This window comes from Vitis riparia, chromosome 18, assembly GCF_004353265.1.
Source record: "Vitis riparia cultivar Riparia Gloire de Montpellier isolate 1030 chromosome 18, EGFV_Vit.rip_1.0, whole genome shotgun sequence".
NCBI lineage: Eukaryota > Viridiplantae > Streptophyta > Magnoliopsida > Vitales > Vitaceae > Vitis > Vitis riparia.
This window is the reverse complement of record NC_048448.1, coordinates 33,843,547-33,867,591: the sequence shown is the minus strand read 5'-3', so window position 1 is coordinate 33,867,591 and position 24,045 is coordinate 33,843,547. Positions and strand designations below refer to the sequence as shown.

Genomic DNA, 24,045 nt, shown 5'->3' with positions numbered 1-24,045 from the left:
TGATTTTGTTTTTAAGTATTATTTTATTAAATGTTAGAATGAAATGAAGACGACTTTTCCTTTTCTTATTTTCTCGTATGTTCTTTTGTCATCCACCGACATGATGACCTCATTGCTGATGAAAAAGGTTCACGAAGGATTCATTTTGTGTACGTCAATTTGAGTTTGACTGACATGTGGGATGATCTCATCACCCGCAGAAGTGAACAGATTCTTAATTTTGATCATTTAACATGCACGCCCTTGGATCTTCTCTCTATAAATTGGCTTCAACCTGTCTCGGATGTTTTCATTGTTTCATAAATTCCTTCAACGATTATTTTCCAGGAAAAGAAAAGAAAGAGAGAAACCAAACACTGATGGACGGGAAAGTACAAGGAATAAATGGCGTCTCTGCTGAAACCCCCATCCCTCTTATTACTCCATACAAGTTGGGCAAGTTCCAGCTCTCTCACAGGTGCAGTCTCCACTTGCTCTCTTGATTTTCTCCCACTTTCTTTCATATTTGCTGTTTCTACTTGTTGGGTGTTGCTGGATTTTGGGTATTTTGAGGGAAAGATGGAATGTGTGTAGAATGGCAACGGGCAGGTTTGGGACGGGTCACCCCTATCCCATTCCCGTCCCAAAATATTTAGTTATTTCCCAAACCCGGGGCGGGGCGGGGCGGGGCATTCCCATCCTCATTATAGAGTTAAAATTAAATCCCATCCCCGGCCCATCCCGACCCGGGTATGTGTTGTCGGGGCGGGGCGGGGCGGGGCTGGGCGGGGCGGGGCTGTGCTGGGCTGTGCTGGGCTGTGCTGGGCTGTGCTGGGCTATGCTGGGCTGGGTTGGGCTGGGCTGGGGTTTTCATCTTTTGTTGATTTGAAGATGTACGTCAGATCAATTTGGATAGTCATAGGAGATGAATTTGCATATTCCCAGGATTGCTAGCATTAACTTTGATTCATATTTCATCTATAATGGCCAATGAAGAAGGAACTTTCATGCCCATTTGATTCATAGTCATGATTCTCAAAATCCACCAGAAGCATCATGCCAGGGTTAAGTCTTCCTTTTCTGCGCACATCTTCAGGAGCAATGTCTACAACACCAACTTCACTGGCCATTATAACCCGTCCACTATGTGTTACATAAAACCGACCAGGACGCAATCCATTGCGATCCAATGTAGCTCCAAGATAGCGCCCATCAGTAACTGCAAATTGTAACTGTAAGCTCAAAATAATTGTAAGACTGATAAACAAATGTGTTCAAAATTCTATGGAAAGCCATTTACATGATATAAGAGCAGGCCCATCCCATGGCTCCATTGGAGCTAAGAAATATTCATACAAGGCCTTTCGATCAGGATCCATATTCTTGTCATTTTGCCATGCTTCAGGTATCATCATCATGACAGCTTCGGGGAGACTTCTACTTGCTCGAACCAGAAGCTCAAGAACGCCATCAAAAGCTCCTATAAAGCAAACAAAATTCAGACACAAGCCAGTTAAAAAAGGCATGAAAATGCATCTGCATGCTTCCACCAATGATTCATGTATTCATAGGAATTAGATATTAAAACACATGGATTCATACTTGTATTGATATATATCAATGACTATGCATATATATACAAAATGTTGAATTACAATCTAACCTGAATCAGATGAGCTAGCATCTACAATGGGTAGAAGCTTCTTCATCTCATTCTTTGATAGGCCAAGTTCCTTGCACTTCAATAGACCCTCACGTGCCTTCATCTTGAAAAAAGAAAACATGCGGCATCAACCCAACATTTCTTCAATTGTTCTAGAATGGAAAATTAATTAATTAGACTAACAAAAAAATACAAAGAATTGACAAGGTCACAAAGACGCAATGTGCTTCAATTGTTTAGAAATATATGTTTGCTCTTACAAGATAGTATAATATTCTCAACAATTATCTCAGAGAATAAATAAAACAAATTTCATTAGACTATATCACCGGCCAACCACTAGTTACTCAAGTACATGACAAATCCTCCAATTACTTGAGAACATACCAGTTTACATTGCCTCGAAGTGTGTTGATTTCCCCATTGTGGCCCAATACACGCATGGGTTGAGCTCGGTCCCAACTAGGAAATGTGTTTGTAGAGAACTTAGAGTGTATCTGCATTGCAATAAAGGAACAAAAAATTGTCACTGTGAAATTCTTCTATCTTTATTCAAAATATGGAGAATTCACTTGGACTACAGGCATGAAATTGTGTTCAGGGCACTTCAATAAAGAAGATACTGCAGTGCCAGTACAGAACATCATGAAAACCCTAAACTACCTTTGACCAAACACAATTTCCATTCCACCCCTAAATTGGAAGTTTCATCCTCAATAACTGATCACTGAGCATTGCACCAAGGTTCTGCAAACATGATTTACTTCATAATGAGGTTTCTTACCAACTCATTACTCGATAATGAAGTTTCTTACCAACTCAGCCAAAGGCATCCAATCCAGCATTCAAACAGTAATCAAGGGAGTGGAAGAACTTAAGAGATCATTCAACTTCAATGCCTCAGAAGTCATCCCTCAACCTTGCATCTCTTCAGTTAATGGTGATCCCCATGCTATTCGTTGTTGAAGTATGGAGTTAGCGGACAAGGAAGAAAAGTATATGGAAAAAATATTTACCAGGGCCATGTAGCTCGTAAACCTTTCATTGCCAAGATCTGCATAGTAGTATCCCTTCACTTGATCAGGCTTTAACTGCCCTTTGTAAACAACAGTCCTGAAAAACCAAGCAAAGATGTGAAAACAAGTGGTGGTAGAAATGCAATTAATCAAGATATGATACTTTTTAAAGGGAACAATGCAGCTTTCTGAGAAATAGACCTTGAGTATGGATCCTCAAAACTAGCATAAAATTATGTTCTAAAAAGAGTAATATTTATGTTCTATAGCAGAGGATATGTAATTAATTGAGAGTATATGAAAAACCCAAGGTAGAAGATTTCAGCTCCAGGAGGAATAGCATTAATATGGTTGTTCTTGATTAATTAGAAATACAAGATGGTGAGGTTAGTCAAAATACCTGTGCATGTATTAGTGGATGTTGTTGCTGATCCGGGGCCACTGTATAGGCCTGTGGCTGAGACATCCGATAATAGGGTTCTTTAAGATCAAGTTTGCAAGATGATGACTGCAGAACTTCCCCTTGTTCAGCACCGGGGCCCCACATTTTAACTACTCAAGTTGATATCTAATTAGGAAACTAAGGCAACCAATCAACAACATAAACACAAGAAGCAGAATATATAAACCAACCTCCCATCGTCAAATGTATTGTATAACTTTGAGCATTGTGAGCAACCAAGCGAAGTTGGCCAGTTATTTCTTGTCCTGCCATGACATAAAGTGGTTGCAATAGAACACAACGTAATTGGTACCAATGGGTTGTTGGGGCACCAGGGGCAGTGGTAAGCCATCTTTGTACAGTACTACAGATCAAATCAATTTCACAACAATAAGCATATCAACTGTAGCCACAATCCCATATGCTAAAAAGAATGTTCAGGATGCAAGCTTATCATAACTGTAGAAGACATTCTGAGCATTCCACACAACTTACCTCCCATTAAACAACACATCAAACCAACAAGCTAATCCATGCACTCTAGCACCCACAAGGGATATGAACTTTAGTGGGATTTCAATTTCATACAACTCTTCTTCCTGCAGAACAAATCAAGAGATACCTGTGATGACTAGTGGAATGTTGTCAACCAACAAGCATAAAAAGGCAGCCAACCTTTTTCTAGAGAAAATAAAACTGAATCAAGCAACAAGGGTGAAGCTAAGACAACCATGAATAATTTCATAACCTAATAGGAACACGTTGAATTTAATAATATATATATATATATATGTTGATAAGAAAATTGAGTTGCAGCAATTGCAGAATTCAGATATTTTATACAGACCCCCCCAAAAAAAATTTTCCCACAATAAACAGAACCCAAGGCAGACCAAGAATGAAAATACAGTTAAGGTGTATGAAATGATGAGGCAAACCTGAAGCAAGGGAAATTGAAAACGGGTAAATAAGATTTTATAAAACCATGACTCATGCCTCATGAAGCAAGTAAGGGAAATTCACATATAAAAGAGATATGTGCAGTGAATAACAAGCTCAAAATTTCTTCATAGAGTAATCTAATACCTTTATTTTAGCGAAATCTATAGTGTGAGATATAGAAGGGGCCACCAATAACCTTGGATCAAAAGCATCTACTACTGGCTGCAGAAAAGTAAATTAAGACACAGTAAATAGTTAGGCGGAAAAACCTAAATCATTGAATAGCGGTTACCATGAAAATATAACAGAAGAGCAACATAGCAGTGATAACAAAATGTCATCCATGCACACCCTACACCAGAGATTGTCAGTGATCACTTGCCAAGAACTTCTGCAGAAATTTCATTAAGCTTTGGAAAACCACCATCCAAAATAAATCTCCAAACTAATTTCATTCCAAGTCTCTTCCAATCCTAATCTCTACAAGAAACACTGTGTAGAAATACTAGCTACTGAATGTTGCATTCCCCTTCCTAATTGTTTTCTCAGAGGCATATTAAGCACGTGCATTGTTCTCACCATCATAATTCACCTATAACAACCATGCATGGGAGAATTTCAGATGCAGTCCCTTATGTATCTTATTGAAGAGAATCCAGAGATAAACATGAAAATTCAAGAAAACACATACATACACAAGTAAATGCCAAGATTTATTGCAAAAAACATATAAAATAATTTCTCAAAATCTTCACTAATTTATTGAAAACTTACAAGCTGATTTATATGACTACTTTGATCTATGTTATTATATACTGCCTCACTTCTCCTTCTTTGTTTTCATTTTACAGGAATAATGCAATTTCCATATATAAAGATACAGATACTGGTGTTAGCATGGTTCATCAACCAGATGTTTCAAACAATGAATTGAAATTGTGGCACAGTCTTGGAAGTCGAGCTAAGAACTTCAATGAATAACTACATGTAACATATTTGGTATTTAGGGATACTTACGTACTTCGTTATTCTCCTGTTAATATGAAACCCTAGAAAAATTTGACGATAAGATCCATTTCTCAATATGAAGGGAGTGGAAGCATTTGACGATAAGATCTGCTTAGCCCCTATTAAGATTCGCAAGAAACGGATTCAAAACCCTAAATAACAACCCGAAAACTAATAGAAAAAAAAAATCCTTCAATAATCTGAAACTGGAAATGGAAAAATCCTAAATCTCGTATCTCATTCCCGAATTAGAAACGGAATACAACACCAAATCAAGGCATCATTCAACCAAAAAATCAACAAAAAATCTTACCGGTTTGTAGATACGTGAAGATAATAGTTGTGATTCTTGATTTCTTGTGAATATGGGATAAATAAGGATGAATCGAGAGGAAATGGATTTTCGAATGGATTATCTGATGGATTTCTCCATTGAGTGGGAGGAAAAACCCTAGCGTCGACAGGAACGAGAACTGAGAGAAGAAGACCTAAAATGAGGAGAGGAAGCTAATATTTATAAGTGGGGGGTAAAGTAGTAATTTCATATTCAGGCTCGGGGGTCATGTTACTTATCGGGAATGTACGGTATGAACCGTAGTACCCCTCTAAGTCCCTAAAGTCGGGTCTCTACTAATAGAATGAAGCTGATGTGACAATCAATAAGAAAATCCATGGATATCAAATCAATCATGCACATATAGGAATCAGAACATGCGTAGAAAATTACCAGAATATAAGTGAATGCGTACCTAGGCCATGAACCGCAGTGTGCTATCAAGAAATGGGATTAGTGTATAATCACAAATTAATTAGGGAGAATTATGTTTTCGGGGTAGATGGGCCCCAAAATTAACAAAAGGTCCATGTAACTCTTTAAATTAAGCCCAAGACCCAATGAAAGTATGGAAATTGAGTTGAAGGATATCATCCTTCAGTATTTCCAAAAATGCCCTTTGTTGATTTTGAGAAAAAAAAATTAATATTTTTGAAAAATACTTTTATTTAATTTAATATTTTTTATTTAATTTAATATTTTAAAAAATACTTTTATGTAATTTAATATTTTTTAAAAATAAATTTATTTAATTTAATATTTTTTTAAAATAAATTTACTTAATTTAATATTTTAAAAAAATATTTAATTTAATATTTTTTTAAATACTTTAATTTAATTTAATATTTTTGAAAAAAAATTAATTTAATATTTTTGAAAAAAAAAATTATTTAATTTAATATTTTTGAAAACTACTTTTATTTAATTTAGTATTTTTGAAAAAAAAATTATTGAAAAAAAATTATTTAACTTAATTTTATAAAATATTTTATGTGTTCTTAAAGGGTATATTTGTCCGTTACTATTTCATATCCTTCAACTCAATTTGAAGAGTTATATGGACCTTTTGTTAATTTGGGGATCCATCTACCCCCAAAAGATAATTCTCCCAATTAATTATGCACATATCATGGAATAGTGTAAATCAATCGCACATGGCAAACAAGTCAATCAATCAATCATGAAATCACATATGTGGGGCCCCCACCAAAGCCCTTTCATCTTACATGAATCAATTTCATAAATTCCATCATTTGGAATTACAAAATTGAATCTCGCTTGTTTTAAAACATTTTTTTTGAAAAAAATAAAGAAATTTAAAAAAAATGACCTACCAGAAAGAAAGTGGTAGCCAAATTTTATTGAAAATGTGATTCTTATAAACTTAAAAATTCCAAGGATGAAGACACCTTGGAATTGGGATTTTCATCATTTTTTTTAAGACTACACCCGAAGATTTATTTGAGGAAAGGATTTAGAAACTTATTTTAAAAGGTTAAATATGATAAATAGGAAATGGCACTTGGGTCGAGTGTAGCCATACTGAAGGTGGCCATGCACGCGGACCCGTGGTGCAAATGTGGTTTTACCTGGAAGTTGGTGATTGCAGTTGCCATTTTATGTGAAGTACCTGGTCAGAAAAGCCACTGCTTGACCTTAAAAAAAACAAAAGCAATAACCCGACAAAGGAGATCTCTCAATGATGGCTGCAATGCTGCCAATTGGTGGATTCGATGGGAATGAATTAATCACAGCACCATTCTTCTTTGATGAGTCCATGTGGCTTCGCGCACCAAAACAACTTACACGTGAAAGACCACAGATAGAGAGTGATGTCCATTAACGTAATTATGGCCCGTTGATTCTTGGGGAACATTCTCTGCTTGTCTATTCCCTTTCAGCTATTATTAACAAAAGTAACATCAAGAAGCAATTTATGATCTTCTGCTGAATCAACGTTGCTAGAAAACACAGTTGACCCTTTCCTCCAGCTCCATAATGAGATAAGATCAACCTTAATTGCTACGACGCCTCCTTGGCAAACCTGAACCTTTCGGTATTGTGAGGGAACTGGAACTCGACTGTTCTTGTTCTTTCTCTCAGCTCTGCCCATTCCTTATCTGATGTATCCTATATCTCAGCCATGAATTAATTAAATTCCTCTGGGTTACTATCAACCGGAGATTTTTCCTGACGATTACAAGTCTTCAGTGGATGCTGCTCTAAATTATCTGTTCCCTTGAGAAACATAAGGACTTCCTCCCAGCTTGTTAATTGCATTGAAGAATGTGGATGCCATTCTCTGGATGCTAATCACGGCGACTGGATCCTAGTCTCATGGAAATGCCAATGAAGATACATATTTATGGACCACCCCTCCAAACACTACATGAACAGCAACCAGGAATATAATTATCATTCTGGAAATCAATCTTCTTATATACCGGAAACTACACAGCAATTAAAACTCAAGATCATGCTGGGGGTGGGATGTTCTGGCAGCTCGTGTTTCTTGAGCTTCTATGACAATAATGCCACTTCCTTCTCGGCTTTTCAGAGGTTGTACGCGAGTCTCTCTTTATTATTGACATAATCAGGGACAGTAAATCCTTCATCCTCTTGTCAAAATCCCATTTTTAAACCATGGGATGCGCAAGCCTCCGTAACAGCAGCTAAGAGAGCAACATAGAAGGTTTTGTGCAGCTCCAGATTCCACTTTGGTGATCGTAGCTTCACCTTTGAAGTCATGAGACCCAAAAACCCATCCATTTTCCCAGGTGATAACTGTCAGATGCGTAGGAGACAGGATTCTTTGCCATGTTGATATAAGAATAGTCCTTGTTGGTTGAACCCCTGAATGATTTACTCTCCTTAGCCCACAAGCCTGTTTCAAGACAAACTGCAAAATCAAAACCTCAACCCGGGAGTGGAAATTCAACGTTGCATGACACCTCAATCATCAGAAATAGTAATGACATCAGTAATCGTGTAGTGGTCAGCATATTCGAGCTTTGACCCAAAATGCTGCATTTTAAAAAAAAATGCATAAAGTAAACCGAATGTGAAAATAATGCCCAATCTAGTGCGTCTGGGCCACGTGGAATGCCACATCATAAAACCGTAGTTGATAACTATGGTTTTGAATTTTTTTAAATTGGTCAAAACCGTAGTTGGTAACTACGGTTTTGAATACCTTTTCTGTCCCTTTCCCATTAGGTTTCTCCATTTCCCCGATTGGCTTTCTTCTCTTTAGGGTTTTGTTCTTCCCTTTAGGGTTTCATTCTTCCCTTTAGGGTTTCATCCTTCCCGTTGCATCCTTGGTTCAAATTCAAATTTTGGAAGTTGTTGGTCAGGTAATTTTTATGAATTTTTCAGTTGATCGTAAATTTTAATTTTAATTTTTTTTTTTTTGTAAATCTGTTTGGTTTGTTGTTGTAGATTTGTTTGGTTTCTGTTTGGTAAAGACATGTTTGATTTTATTCTGATTTTGAGCTTAGCAGAAAGAAAATGGTTTTTTTGGTAAAGAAAACGGATATGGAATGGGGGACCAGTATGGATTTTTTTTTTGTTAAAGATACCAAAAATGAAGGGGACCACTGTAAAAAAACTCCGATGATTTTTGTTATAGAAATAGAAAATATCTTCAAATATTTGTTACCAAGAGTGAGGGGACCACTCAGATGGTATATCTTCAAATATCTGAACAAGAATCTTAAACCCATTCTCAGAATATATGCAAAATGTTTTGTTGTTTAGTTCTCCACTTCCTGGAACCTTGAGATTTGTTTATATAGTTCTTTAGTTTGGTGATACTTGATTTTTTTTTTTCCATTCAGCTTCCTGTGAGATTCTGATTGAACATAATTTAGTGATTTTTTACTGTTAAATCTATTCTCTTCTTTGCATTTGCAGAAATTCTCATTCCTTTTATTGTAATTTTATTGAACTAATGAAAAGTTGAAAACTAGAACATTCAATCCTTCATCAGTTAGTATATATGAGATTTTTAATTATTTTATTTGTATTTTCTCTCATTCTGCCACTCAGTAAGAAATTATTAGAACTTGTCTAGTACTGTTTTTTAAAATTGTTATAAAAAACAATTTTTGAGGATAATTTTTTAAACTATCTATCAGTTATTTTCAAAATTTTACTTGAAACCCCCAATGTAAAAAATAATTTTTAAATTTATTATCTGTGTTTCTGGATTTTTAGCCAATATTCGGACTTACATCATATATATTTGCATGGGAAACAGATGAATTGAATGAAGGGCAGGGCTCATGATCAACTTCCTTTTTAGTTATTCTTTCTGCTTCTTCTTCTTCTCCTTCTCCTGCTGCTGTTTTGGTTTACCTCAAGAATCTCTTTGCCCTTCTCTTCCAAATTAAACCTCAATCAAAAGCTTTAGTACAAGCATATTCTTCTTCTTCTTCTTCTTCTTCTAAGGTTGCTATCCTGTATTTTTGGATAGGTAAGCTTCAAAGCTTGGTTTTTCTCCCTTCTTGTGGGTTCAATCTTACGTTTCTCACTGTCAAAAACATTCCATGGAAATTTGAATACATACCACTGTAAAACTCATGAAAAAACTAGACCCATTGTTTTTTTTTTTTTTTTGTGAACAAGGTTGTTTAGATTGAGCACTATGTTAATAGATCTCACTGTCTAATCCTTTTTTATTGATCTCCCTGATCTTTGCCCTATTCATCTTGTGGATCCTTTAGGGGGCCTATTTTCTAAAAAAGTTTGTGTTTTTAGAACAAACAATAGTTTTTCAATGTTTGGTAAGTTGTAGACTGGAAATAGCTTTTGAAAATTTATTCTAAACATAGAGTGGTTTGTTTGAATAAGTTTAAGGATTTTTCACATTTTTTTTTTTTTGTAGAGTGTTTTGAAAAATAATCTAAAAATAATGAGAATAAGTTGGAAAATTTTGTACTATTTCATAAGTGTACAGTATCTCGAGCAAAAAAAAAAAACCTTCTATATTTGGGTTCTCAAAAAGAAGTTTATTCCTACCAATTAAAGGTTGTCAAACAGAACCTAGCTAGCTAGTTTTTGAGAAATACAAAAATGGTAAATGAGGTGCAGTGCATAAAAGTTACAAGTAAAACAGACAAAAACGTTGACCATGGATTGTTTGGTATGGAAAGTGTCAAGGGACATGTTTTTCTCTTTTGCTTTCATTTTCCATGCAGAAAAGTAATTAATGTGAAAAAGAGAAAAAGTATAATAGCTTTAAGCTTATGATCTTTTCACAATATACATGGTACAATGAAAGGCTTAGTACACTTGGAGTAGAAGGCCTCTAGTATAAGTTTGTAACAGTTCAACTTTTGTTAATTTCCTTCCACTTAGGATTTGCCTAATAGTTCTCTTCTTGATATGTATGGAAGTTGCCAAGTTTGAAGAAGAAAAAAGGAGAGCCCTTCATTTAAACAATTTTTTTTTGCCTTAAGTGTGTACACGAAAACAAAGTAATGGTTGTTATTATTAAGGTGGGTCCAAGGCCTTTATCCTAGCCATCAGAATCTGATCTTGACCTTTTTGTTGCCACTCCAGATGGCTGTTACTGTTACTTCATATGGTAGACAACATAAATAATTTAAATTTTGGGAAAACCATATTGGGACTCGAACCCCCTTGTTCTTATACATGGCAAAAGAGTTCATGACCAGTGGGACTAATGTGATTTTTGTTTTACAATTGTTAATAAATATATATATACACACACACACAAATTTTTATTTTTCTCACTTTAATAAAAAAAATAAAGGAATTTTGGAGACAAATATATTTTTAATACATTTTTATCATACATAAGATATTAAAATAAACATCTAATAAATAATTTAATTTTAATTATCTTATTTCCAAATTTGATTTATGTATTAAAAATATAAAAATGATTATCATAAATTTTTTAATGAGTCTTTGTTCATATTTTTTTTATTAATTAAACTTAATAGAAATAAAAAATTACAAATATTTTTAAAATCATACATATATCATCATTTCTTTTGTATCTTTTAGATATATCAATGTAAAATGTGTTTTGAAGTTCTATGTATTATTAATTTATTATCAAATATTAGAAATAATATATATATATATATATATATATATATATATATATATATATATATATATATATATATATATATATATTAAAATTTAAAAGTAATAACTTGAATATGCGTATTATTTCTTGTTTTTTCTTCTTCTTTTTTTCCTCAAAATTTCTTCCATCGATTTATTTGTCAAAATTTCCACTGATATTTCCCGATATATCCTAGTATATTCGTAAAATCCAACTACCGATATATCCATGAAAACTGATGTCTCATCCTTGGTCCTACTATCTTTTTGAGGTCATGCTTCCCATATCCCATGTTGTCCCCTGTTTTAGATCTGCAATTTGGTAATTCATATGAAATTGTTGATTTATCTTAGGTTATTGATTCATCTTCACACACAAATTCTCATCTAGACAGCTCCTGATCAATGAAACTAGTCAAAAGAAGGGACCTAGTTTTCCAAAAACAAAATAAACACATATATCAAATTTTTATAATTGTGTAATTGATATTTTATTAATATGTTTTTTTTGGTCAGTTACTTTTATTTGATTTTGATTTTGATTTTTTTTTTCGACTTTTAGCTTTAATCAAATATCAATTGATTCATGAATAATAACATAATTATTTAAATTATATATTATTTAATAGTTCATAACATTCAATTTTATTTTAATATATGATATTTTATAATAAAAAAAATTTGGTGGATTATTTTTTATTTAAATTTAAGATTATTGTAATTTTTTAACTCAACATTTATTGATTTATAGCCCACTACCTAAGTTTTAAATTAAAATTCTATAAAACATTTATCTATGATTATATTTGTATCATAGATAGCTATTTAAATAAAAAAAATTATTATTATGAAGTGATTTATATTTTTCCTCCTAATGCGTAAAAATGTGTTTTATTATATAATTGTGTATTCACATGTTAAAATATTATATGCAATTTTTCATTGATTATTAAACCATTTGATATTGTATTTTTTGTAGGTAAATCATGTCTGAATCTATTATTCCTATGATTTGCTTTTGTAAAGGAAAAATGTTGAGGACAGAAACAGATGTAAAGTATATTGGGGATCTAGCTATAATTGTGTCTTTGGATGTGCCTGGTAGTTCAACCTATGAACACTTGTTATCTATGATATACTCGAGAACTGGCATTGACAAAAAACAATTTCAATTAGTCCTCAACTATAGATATCCTTTAAAAAGGGAAAATAGGTTTCAAGCTTGTCCAATATGGGATGATAATAGTTTATCTCAAATGTTGAAATTGGTTAACACATTTGGAATGGATGAAATTGAATTGTAAATTGAACAAGTGCCAGTACAACCACGGGAGAGGGGGCAATTTTTGGGTAACTTCACACAATTATTACTCGGACAAAATGATAATGTTGAGGAATTTGAGTATGGTTGTGGACCTAGTAGTGCCCCAGTTGCAATGACTTATGAGTGTAAAGCAGATGAAAATGAAGAAGAATGTGAATCCCAAGAAGGTGATGATCAAAGTGAGAGAGCAGAAGATGTTCAACATGATGGCGATGGGGTGTTCGAATTTATTGATGAGGAAAACAATAATGTTAATGTTGTTTCATCTTTCTTAGCTCTTCACGAAGCAATGGAAAGTGAACAAGGGAGATATGTCACCGTGGATGGGGAATGTTGTGATATGTCAAATAACCCAGATCCTGATGATCCAATAGAGTATTCCCCTGTTCAGTATCACTCGGCACCATCATTGCAGTTTGAAAATGTAGAAAACATTGGTAACGCCTTTTCAAGTGACTGGACCCCATAGGGGAACACAAATATTGGAAACTCAGGTGGAGAGTTCATGGTTGGCCAAGTTTTTAATTCAAAAGCAGATTTACAACATGCTGCGAAGTTGTACTCTTTAAGTCAACACCAAGAGTACATTGTTGTTTCGTCAACTACAAAGTTGTTGGTCCCAAGATGCAAGAAGGCTGAGCAATCGCAATGTCCATGGAAACTTCGTGCTATGGTTGTAAAAGATACAACTTCATTTGCAATCAATAAATACAATGGTCCCCACAAATGTGTAAATCCTTGCTTGAATCGGGATCATCAACAATTAGATTTCAACTTGATTGCTGCTCATATCCAAGGAATGATTAAGGCACAATTCACATTGTCAGTGGCTACTATTTAAGCAAGTATTGTGGAGAAATTCGGATACCAAATATCATACAAGAAGACATCTAAAGCGAAGCTTAAAGCTCTTACAAACTTATTTGGTGATTTTTATAAGTCATATGCAGAGCTGCCACATTTTTTCATTGCTTTAGAGTAGGCAAATCCAGGATGTGTTGTAATTTCAAAAACATTTCCTGGTATTATGGAGAATACAGAAATATTTCAACGAGTTTTTTGGACATTTCAGCCATCTATTGAAGGATTCAAGCATTGTCGGCCTGTACTCAGTATTGATGGTACACATTTGTATGGGAAGTATAAAGGCACTTTAATGATTGCTATGGGTTGTGATGGAAATAATCAGTTATTCCCATTGGCTTTTGCCCTAACAGAGGGTGAGAATATTGATAGTTGGGGATGGTTTTTGGCATGTATTAGAACAAAAGTCACTAATAGGAGGAAACTTTGTGTTATATCAGATCGACATCCAGGCATTATGGCTGCAATGAGCGATGTTCATCTTGGTTGGTCTGAGCCATACGCATATCATAGGGTTTGTATGCATCATCTTGCTAGCAATTTTATGACTCGATTCAAGGATAAAATATTGAAAAATCTGATGTGCAGAGCAGCCTTAGCAACCAAGATTGAAAAATTCAATAAACATATGAACACAATTGGGAGGATTAATGCAGCTGCACAACAATGGTTGGAAGCAATCCCTTTTGAGAAATGGACACTCTCTCATGACGGAGGTCAAAGGTACGGCATCATGACTACAAACATGTCGGAGGTGTTCAATAGTGTGCTTAAAGGGGCTCATAGCTTACCCGTAACTGCTTTGGTTCAATTGACATTTTTTCGGCTAAATAGTTACTTTGTTGTGAGAAGGGAACAAGGTGCTAATCGACTTGCTTCAAGTGAGGAATACACTCCATTTGTTGATGCTAAGATGAAGGCAAATGTGGTTAAGGCGGGATCTCATGAGATTGTTTTATATGATCACATCCAAGGACAATTCCATGTAAAGAGTAATAGGGGTACTAAAAGTAGCTCAACTCGTGGTCGTACATATCGCGTCAACTTACAGGAGTATGCATGCACGTGTGGTAAAACACTCATATATGGATTCCCATGTAGTTATATTCTAGCAGCATGTCATTTTCGTTCAGTTGATTTTAGACCACTTGTTCAACACTACTACAGTACACAATCGTACTATAATACTTGGGCACCCTTGTTCCATCCCATTTTCAATGTATATGAGTGGCCTCCTTATGATGGCCCGATTGTCATGCCTTCTGAGTCGATGAAACGTGCATCAAGTGGACGACCTAAATCAAGTCGTTTGCATAATGAAATGGATGTTAGAGAGGGCAAGACTTCTATTACATGTGGGTTATGCAAACAAAGTGGCCACAATCGTTGTTCTTGTCAAAACAGTAATAGAGTTTATTAGACCTTGTGATGTGTGCATGTAATTTTCTTGGATATTGTGATGTAAGCTACTATGATACTACCTTTATTCAATTATTGGCTTTGGTTTGATTATAAATATTGATGTTATTTGCCTAATCAGGTTATTTGTATTTGGAATAATGTCCATACTATAGGGGAAACTCTGTCAAAATTTTGAAATTTTCTATTAAAAATGTTAACAAAATGCTTCATTGTATTTGTATCTCTAATTTTAATTTAAACTAGTATGACTTGTTTATTGGTCATAAATGAATTGATCTACTTAAATTAAATCAAACTGATATATACTTAATATATGGAAAACTCTATAAATTTTTAAAACTTTTCCGTTAGAAATATTTTTTATTTAAAAACAATAAGTATTGCTTATTTATCTTCACAATTTTGTTACAGATATGGAGTATAGAGGACATAGTTCTGATCCAGATCCATTAGATACGTCTATTTTGGTTCTACAGGATAGACATAGGTCTCATTTAGTTGACTCTGGTCAGGTTTGTATATGAAAACACATAATATCTCTTTAAAGAATGAAAAAAATTACAGTTTATTATCTAAATGATTTATTTGTATTTGTACAGCTTGCTTCAGTCTTGACTTGTCGACAACATATATCTAGGTTTATGCGGGAGTGGGAGATGGATCCTCGTCTTCGACCTTATATTATTTATGGTGTATATCGTATTGGACACATTACACTAGATTGGGGATTGATCACTAGTCTAGTTGAGAGATGGCATCCTGAGACACACACATTTCACTTACCTGTTGGGGAGATGACCATTACTTTATAGGATGTTGCTGTCATATTAGGTCTTCGTATTCATGGGTTTCCCATCACTGGCACATGTGATATAGATTGGTCATTGCTATGTCATGAACTTTTAGGGGTGACTCCCCCTACATATGAGATTAAAGGATCAGCGATATCGACACGATGGCTATGTCACCAGTTCTCTCATCCACCAGTTGATTTAGATGATGCCACATTAGAGCAGTATGCACGGGCTTTCATATTAGGACTCATAGGTTCAGCACTATTTACAGACAAGAAGGGTACTCACATACATATGTGTTATCTCCCACTTCTTAGAGACTTGACTCAGACATCTATGTATAGTTGGGGTAGTGCAGTATTAGCACACCTATATAGGGAGTTGTGTCGAGCGAGTTTGGATGGTGCCACCGATATTGCTGGATGTGTCACACTATTACAGGTATAATTAATTATTCACATTAGATTGAAATTTCTAGTTGTTTCAAGTTTATAATTTAAGTAAAATTTTAATGTTACATTTTTTTGCAGTTATGGTCTTGGGAGAGACTCCACTTGGGTCGACCCGATTTTGGTCGACCACCAACCCCTCCAGCAGCCCAGCATTTAGAGCATGATGCAGTCGATGATTTACCAGCTAAGCATTTAGAGCAGGGATTACAGGATGAGACATTGTTACACGAGGGTTTACTAGCTGATCCGTTAGGATGTAGGTGGAGAGTACCTTTATCATGGGCTCAAAACCCATCACGTGTGTTGACATTTTATCGAGACCAATTAGATGCACAGACCCATGACCAAGTACATATAAGATCTAATGTGCTATTGTTAACCATATATTTTTAACTTTATTAATTTCAAATGTTGATTTTAACAGGTTTTATGGGAGCCTTACATGGGAGACTTAGTTGCCCATCTTCCGGCGATATCTCTAGCAGACCAGGAGATTTGGAGGACGATGTCACCTCTTATCTGCTTTGACATTGTTGAGTGGCATCGACCGGAGCGAGTGTTGCGACAGTTTGGCCTCCAACAAGGGATACCTCCATATTGTTCCATAGAGCAACACCTCCATTCTGTGGATAGGCGAGGACGACATAAGTATGATTGGGAGGCATTCCATGCACAGTATATTACCTTATGGGCTAGTCGTGCGGAGCGTATTGTGACGGCACCACCTATGGTGGGTGCTATGCAGTTTCATGATCCATATATGGAGTGGTACCGACGTATTACACGACGTTTGATCACACCCCTCTCCATAGAGATTAGATGAGGTATCATAGTACAGCAGCAGCTACTCAGTTGTTGGTAAGATTTTTTAATTTATAAATGGTTTATTAAATTTTAATTAATTAAAAATCATCTTCGTTTGTTTAACTTTTTTTTTTTTTTTTTTAATAAATCACTGGTATGGTTGAGATTGCTAGTCGATCTGCTGGGCCTACTTCGGGTGCATTAGGCGACATTCATCGGATTGCTATTGATATTTTGCAGATTATTGGAGAGGACCATCGCATACATTTTGCCCGTCAATTGCCTACATCATCATACCCATCCATGAGACCACCTGTGTTAGCCACTACAATTAGGATGCAGCCTATTCGAGGCCGAGGGAGAGATAGTAGGAGAGATGGTGGGTGAGCTGGTCGACAGCCTCGATGATCTATGCATCCACCCGAGACCATGTTAGCACCATCCACATCATCTACCCCATTTGCACCTGAGGTTTCCACACTTCCCCCTTCACCACTATGATTACTACTCAAAAAGTGCTATTTTATAGCTTGTAATTAATCCTTTTAACCACTTTTGAGTAGTAGTTATTGCCTTTTAACCCAATTAACATGTTAAGGACCCTTGCAATCAATTCTAATCACTTTGTGTTAAGTTTTGGTGTTTTGATAGTTTTTTTATCACCAAAGTGAGCCAAGATTGAGGAGAGTTATTTGGAATCCTTGGCAAAGCAATGGAAAGAGCAGAAGCATGAAGAACCAAAGCTTTGAAGTCCTTTGCTATAAGCAAATCTGGAATGCAAGGAGGGGAAGCAAAGAGAAATCAGTCATGAAGCATTCTTGATGACAGTCATGTCAGCTACTTTTGGAGCACTTCCCGAAGTCCAATTTATGCATGTTATATGTCATTTTAAAGCTTAGGAAGTCAACAATCCATTGCTTCAAACGGTGCGCAATTTGGATCGAAATGAGGAAGTTACAGCCGTTGGAAGCCGATCACTCCAAGCTGAAGGAAGATTTTGCAAAGTGCTGCGAAATCACCCTTTTGTTGCGAGATATTTCGCAGCTTTTTTGCACAATGCTGTGAATTCCCCCTAAAGTTTCACGTCAAGTTGGAAGCCGATAGCCGCAAGTTGGAAGACCACTTCGCAGCGGTGCGAAACCAACCGGTTGCTGCGAAGTAATTTCGCAGCCCTTTTTGTACATCTGCGAAATTTCGCAGACCACGTTTTCACCTGCGAAATGGTCCTTAGTGCTTCCCGATATTTGTAACCGACACTGTGAGATATTTTTCTTCAGATTTTTGTTGTCTAAATCCTCAATTTCTCCTTGTATTCAGCCACTCATGTAATTCCTTAGTTATGAAGTATCCAAGGAAGGGTAAATTACCTTCCTATATAAACTCTCAGGGAGACTCTCGGAGAAGGTTGTTCCGAGGCATCCTTTGTACAAATTTGCAAGGAAGTAAAATACAGAGCACTTGCTCTGTTTTTCCTATATATTCTTATTTTCTCTTTAGTTTTCTTTCTAGCCAACCAAACTCTGAGGATGTTTCCTCAGAGGATGAGAGGCTAGGCTCTTTGTCTCTTGGAGTGAGGAAAGCCGGGTAAGTTCCCTCATGCATAAATTGGAAGTTTTGTTGTTTTAGTTTTTAATGAAGAGAAAGTGTGACCCGTTAATGGTTTTTATCTTTTTAGTTAACTTAAAACGCTTTTAAATCACCTGGGCCAACACTTGGTAAGGCAAGTGATCTCCGTCCATGGAGATGCACTAGTTTACCCCTTGCGAGCCTCTGGGAGGTGACTTGAAGGTAGGATTTTCTAGAATTGCCAACACTTGGTAAGCTTTTGGACTCCAAGGAGACATCCATTAGTTATCTCTTGCGAGCTTTTGACGGGTAATCCAAGGTTAAAGATCACCTTGAATGGCAAGTGCTAGGTGAGAGGTATGAGCCATTGCAAGGTGCATCAGTGAGAGGGATTTAGTGTTTGAACCCATTAATGGGAAGCATCTGTACAACACCGGTTGGAGAAGAAACTATATGTTAATTCTCTAATGCGAGGAAAAGAAACAAGTGACCAGAACTCCCTTTTGTATGAGGAATCTGAGCCTAGTGATCTGAAACTCCAAGAAACACTTTTCTTTGTAAGTAAAATCAGTTACTATTTTTGGTTAGCTTAAAACCAATCCTTTTTCAAAACATCTTTATGTTTTCTTTTAAAGCTAATCTTGAAATGAAAAGGCACCAATTCAGCTTTGAATTAATATCATTTGTGAAGTGAAAACCCATCCCAGTGAACGATCCTAGAGCCACTATGCTATAGTAGCTTTGTCTTTGCTACCCTAGTATATGGTGTAATAGGTTATAAATTTTGTTGATTACTTCCTCAATCAAGGAGCACCAACTGAACATGAATCAGCTGAGACACCAATTAGGCATGAATCACCCTACCATCACCTTCACCTAGACCTTCTCCCTTAGAGCATGTCGTATCAGATACCACTCTACCATCACATGTATTTCCTCCCACAAACGCCACTATACCTGATGTCACTACACCAGAGACTACCCCACTATCTACTAATCTACCATCACATCTACCTTGTCTCGAGGAGACCACTACACCACATGTCACCTCACCATCATCACTTATATTTCCTCTCCTCGAGCCCACTATATCAGATGTTATTGCACCAGCTACCACTACAGTAGATGTCATTCTTCCATCTCCTATATCACCTCTCCTAGATGCTACCATATCAGATATCATTGTACCTGAGATCGCCCCACCATCTACCACTTTACCATCACCTACACTTCTTCCCATAGAGACTACCATCCATCATACCCTTACACATGTTACACAGTTAGATGTATGTCCACCTAGGAGACGTCGTGGTCCACGTAGACGTCGAGTCTTGCCTCCATCAGCTCCATCTCAACCTATACATACTAAGACATGGCAGATTGCACAGTTAGATTCCACAAAGATGTCTGTGTATCATAGGCGTCCGCAGAGAAAGAGGAAGACCCCATCATGTGGCACTCATTGAGGACTGGTTTTTAGTTTTTGTGTTTATTTTCATTTGCATTATATTGTTAACTTTTTTTTATTATTATTATGAACAAATTATTATATATTTAAATGAAAATATGATCAATTTTAAACTTAAATTGAACTTATATATATATAGCAATTCAACAATCTAAAAATTTGTAACTAATTAGTTACAACAACACTATATCAATATAGAAAAAATAATGCATTAAAACTAATTTACAATCTTAACCTGCAATCAAAATAATTCTTAAAAAATTGAACATTCACATGATTTAAAATTTGAACTTAAAAAAATTGGTTTTAGGTTTAAATTTAAAGCTATGATCACCAACTACTATTTTGACTATTTAAAAAAAAAATCAAAAATCATAATTACCAATTACAGTTTTATGATGTAAATACCCTCATGAATAAGACACACATCAAATTTGAAAATTATTTTGAGAATAAAATCAATTTATGAATTTTTTGTTTTTAAGAAATCATTTTTGTCCAAAACTCCCGTTAAAACCCAATAAGGAACATTTTTCTTATTCTCAATGAATTTACAAAAATGTTCTAAAAGCATTTTCATTTATTTACCAAAACAGTTAAACTAAATGGTGAATTGATTGGGAAAACATAGGTATTTTCTTTCTACAATTCTATATTTTAAGAAGTGGAAAAACAAATTCTATTAGGTTGGCATTTTAAGTTTCAAATTTTAAGCATTTCCATTCCATTCCATTTTGATCCCATTTTGAAGGGAAAAAATTGGAGAAAATAAAATTATTTTTGTTGTATTTAAGTAATTTTCCAATTATTTACCCACTTGAAGTCATATTATGTTTTGTACAAATGCATAATTGGCTTTAATTTTTGTACAAAGTTACAAAATAATATAATATTCTTCATTATGAGGGCATAAAATAGTATATTTATAACTAATTATATTTATATTGAGAATAGTATCAAATATTTTAATAAAACTAAACCAAAATATTTTTATATCAAATTAAAGACATCAATTATTTAATTTCATATATTATTATTCTTTAAATAATAAGATCAATTAAAGTTAAATATTTTTATTAAACCACTCACATATTTTTAGTCAATCTAAAATCAAAATAATATAATATTTTTATTTAAATAAATTAAAGTTAAATATTTTAAATCAAGCAATATAATTATTTATATATATAAAATTAAAGTTGAAGCCGTAGTCACCAACCACGGTTTTAACTTTAAAGTTAAAAACCGTGGTTGGTGATTACGGTTTTGAATGTTTTAAAAAAATAAAATCGTAGTTACCAATTACGGTTTTATAATGTGGCAATCTATGTGACACAAACGTATTAGATCGGACATTATTTTCATATTAGGTTTACTTTTTGGATTTTTTTTTTTTTAAAGTGTAGAATTTTGGGTCAAAGCTCCAGCATATTCCCCTCGACAGCAATGATAGTGGCGAGTGTTTCCAATCAACATGCTGCCACGTTCCAGCGGGTCTACGTCGCAGTGAGGATGACTGTGGACTAAACGTTTTTGTCATAAAGCTTGATGGAGCAAGTGGGAATCTGATATTTCAGATCACGAAGCGATGCCTGATTGATCAGCCAAATTCTGGTACAAGTGACGCCTCCTGGTGAGTCACCCAATGTCCATAGAAAAGTCCATGCACAATGGGTCTTCATTCTGGACTTTTCTTTTCTTTTCTTTTCTTCTTTTTTTTTTAAAAAAAAAACCACGCTTTGAACGACAGCGCGACAGTGGAACGTGCTATCACCATGATTGTAAGCGACCGGAACTTGGTTTTGGAGGAAACGGTTCTCTACCTAATGCTTGTCAAAATCATGAATGTTCGGCTTTGTGATATTCAACGTCATAGCATAAAATCTTGGGTTATGCTACGGTACCGAAAAACACTTTTCGGTACCATACCCACTTTTTTGGGCTAATAGGGTAGAGACACATGCCATGCAAAATTAAAAAAAAAATAAACAAAACCACTTCTTCAGGTCACCCAACCGGTTGCCATGGGAAATAATCCCATGCAACACACATTGTTACATTTATTACATTAACCAATTATAAATTTGTTTAATGTAATTATTTTGTTTAGGAAATTTTTTTTATGAAACAAAAAAATAAAGAAAATTTTTAAAAAATAAATTACATTTTATTTATTTTTGTACTATAAAGTAATTAAACCCCACATAAAAATTAAATTTAAAATAAACCAAAAAAATTATAAATAATTTGGTGATATAATTTATAAATTAAGGAAAAGTATATTTAATTTATTTTAACATCAAATAATTTGTTGAAAAAATTTGATGAATATTTGAAGTGTGAAAAGCAATATAATTGGTTCATGAAGTTAAAAAAAGGGAAAACTAGAACTAAATTTTATAAAATATATATTAAATTAAAATTAAATTAGTTGTGTACTAATTATTAATTGAGAATATATGACTAAATTATTTCTTAGCTTTTCAAAAAAATTGGTTGAAATATTGAAAATACGAAAAATGTATAATTACTAACAATATGGAAATCCAAACCCCTCAAAAAAAATTTCGGTAAATTTCCATTTTGAATTTTTGGATCCATTTCACACTCTCAAAATCTACTGAATTGTTTTAGTATTTTTGGATTTGGATTTTTCCGGAAATCATTTGACCACCTCCTAAGTGTAATGAACCTATTTAAACTATATCCAAGTAATATGAAGTCCAAAAAAATTTTTAAAAACTTCAAACAAGTGAAGAATTGAGAGGGTACAAAGAATGTGAGGATTCCTCACATTCTTCGTACCCTTGTGAATTTTTTAGTATTTTTGGATTTAGATTTTTTTCAGATATTATTTTACCACCTCCTAAGTGTAATGAATCTATTTAAACAATATCAAAGCCATATGAAGTCCCAAAAAAATTTAAAAACTTCAAACAAGTGGAGGATTGGGAGGGTACGGAGAATGTGAGGATTCCTCACATTCTTTGTACCCTTGTTAATTTTTTAGTATTTTTGGATTTAGATTTTCCTGGATATCATTTGACCACCTTCTAAGTGTAAGAAACCTATTTAAACAACATCCAAGCTATATGATGTCCCAAAAAATTTTAAAAACTCCAAAGAAGTGGAGAATTGGGAGGGTACGAAGAATGTGAGGATTCCTCACATTCTTCGTACCCTTGTGAATTTTTTAGTATTTTTGGATTTGGATTTTTTCGGATATCATTTGACCACCTTCTAAGTGTAAGAAACCTATTTAAACAACATCCAAGCCATATGATGTCCCAAAAAATTTTTAAAACTCCAAAGAAGTGGAGAATTTGGAGGGTACGAAGAATGTGAGCATTCCTCACATTCTTCGTACCCTTTTGAATTTTTTAGTATTTTTGGATTTGGATTTTTTTTTATATCATTTGACCACCTTCTAAGTGTAACGAACCTATTTAAACAACATCCAAGCCATATGATGTCCCAAAAAATTTTTAAAACTCTAAAGAAGTGGAGAATTGGTAGAGTACGAAGAATGTGAGGATTCCTCACATACTTCATACCCTTGTGAAATTTTTAGTATTTTTGGATTTGAATTTTTTCGGAAATCATTTCACCACTTCCTAAGTGTAATGAACCGATTTAAACAATATGCAAGTCATATAAAGTCCCAAAAAAATTTCAAAACTTCAAACAAGTGGAGAATTGAGAGGGTACGAAGAATGTAAGGATTCTTCACATACTTCGTACCCATGTGAATTTTTTAGTATTTTTGGATTTAGATTTTTTCGGAAATTATTTGACCATCTCCTAAGTATAATGGACCTATTTAATTTATATCCAAGTAATATGAAGTCTAAAAAAAACTTTCAAAACT

At 34.5% G+C, this 24,045-nt stretch overlaps 1 long non-coding RNA gene and 1 pseudogene across 1 annotated transcript; one reads left to right on the top strand and one right to left on the bottom strand.

The window, feature by feature from the left end:
• Positions 1-310: 310 nt before the first annotated feature.
• LOC117907663 overlaps positions 311-24,045 on the top strand; it is a 39,337-nt pseudogene continuing 15,602 nt past the window's right edge.
• On the bottom strand, positions 3,072-4,289 carry LOC117907664. The gene is made up of 4 exons (XR_004650027.1): positions 4,187-4,289; positions 3,596-3,699; positions 3,292-3,464; positions 3,072-3,210 (listed from the first exon to the last, which is right to left on the bottom strand). It is a non-coding gene; the product is annotated as an uncharacterized LOC117907664 (long non-coding RNA).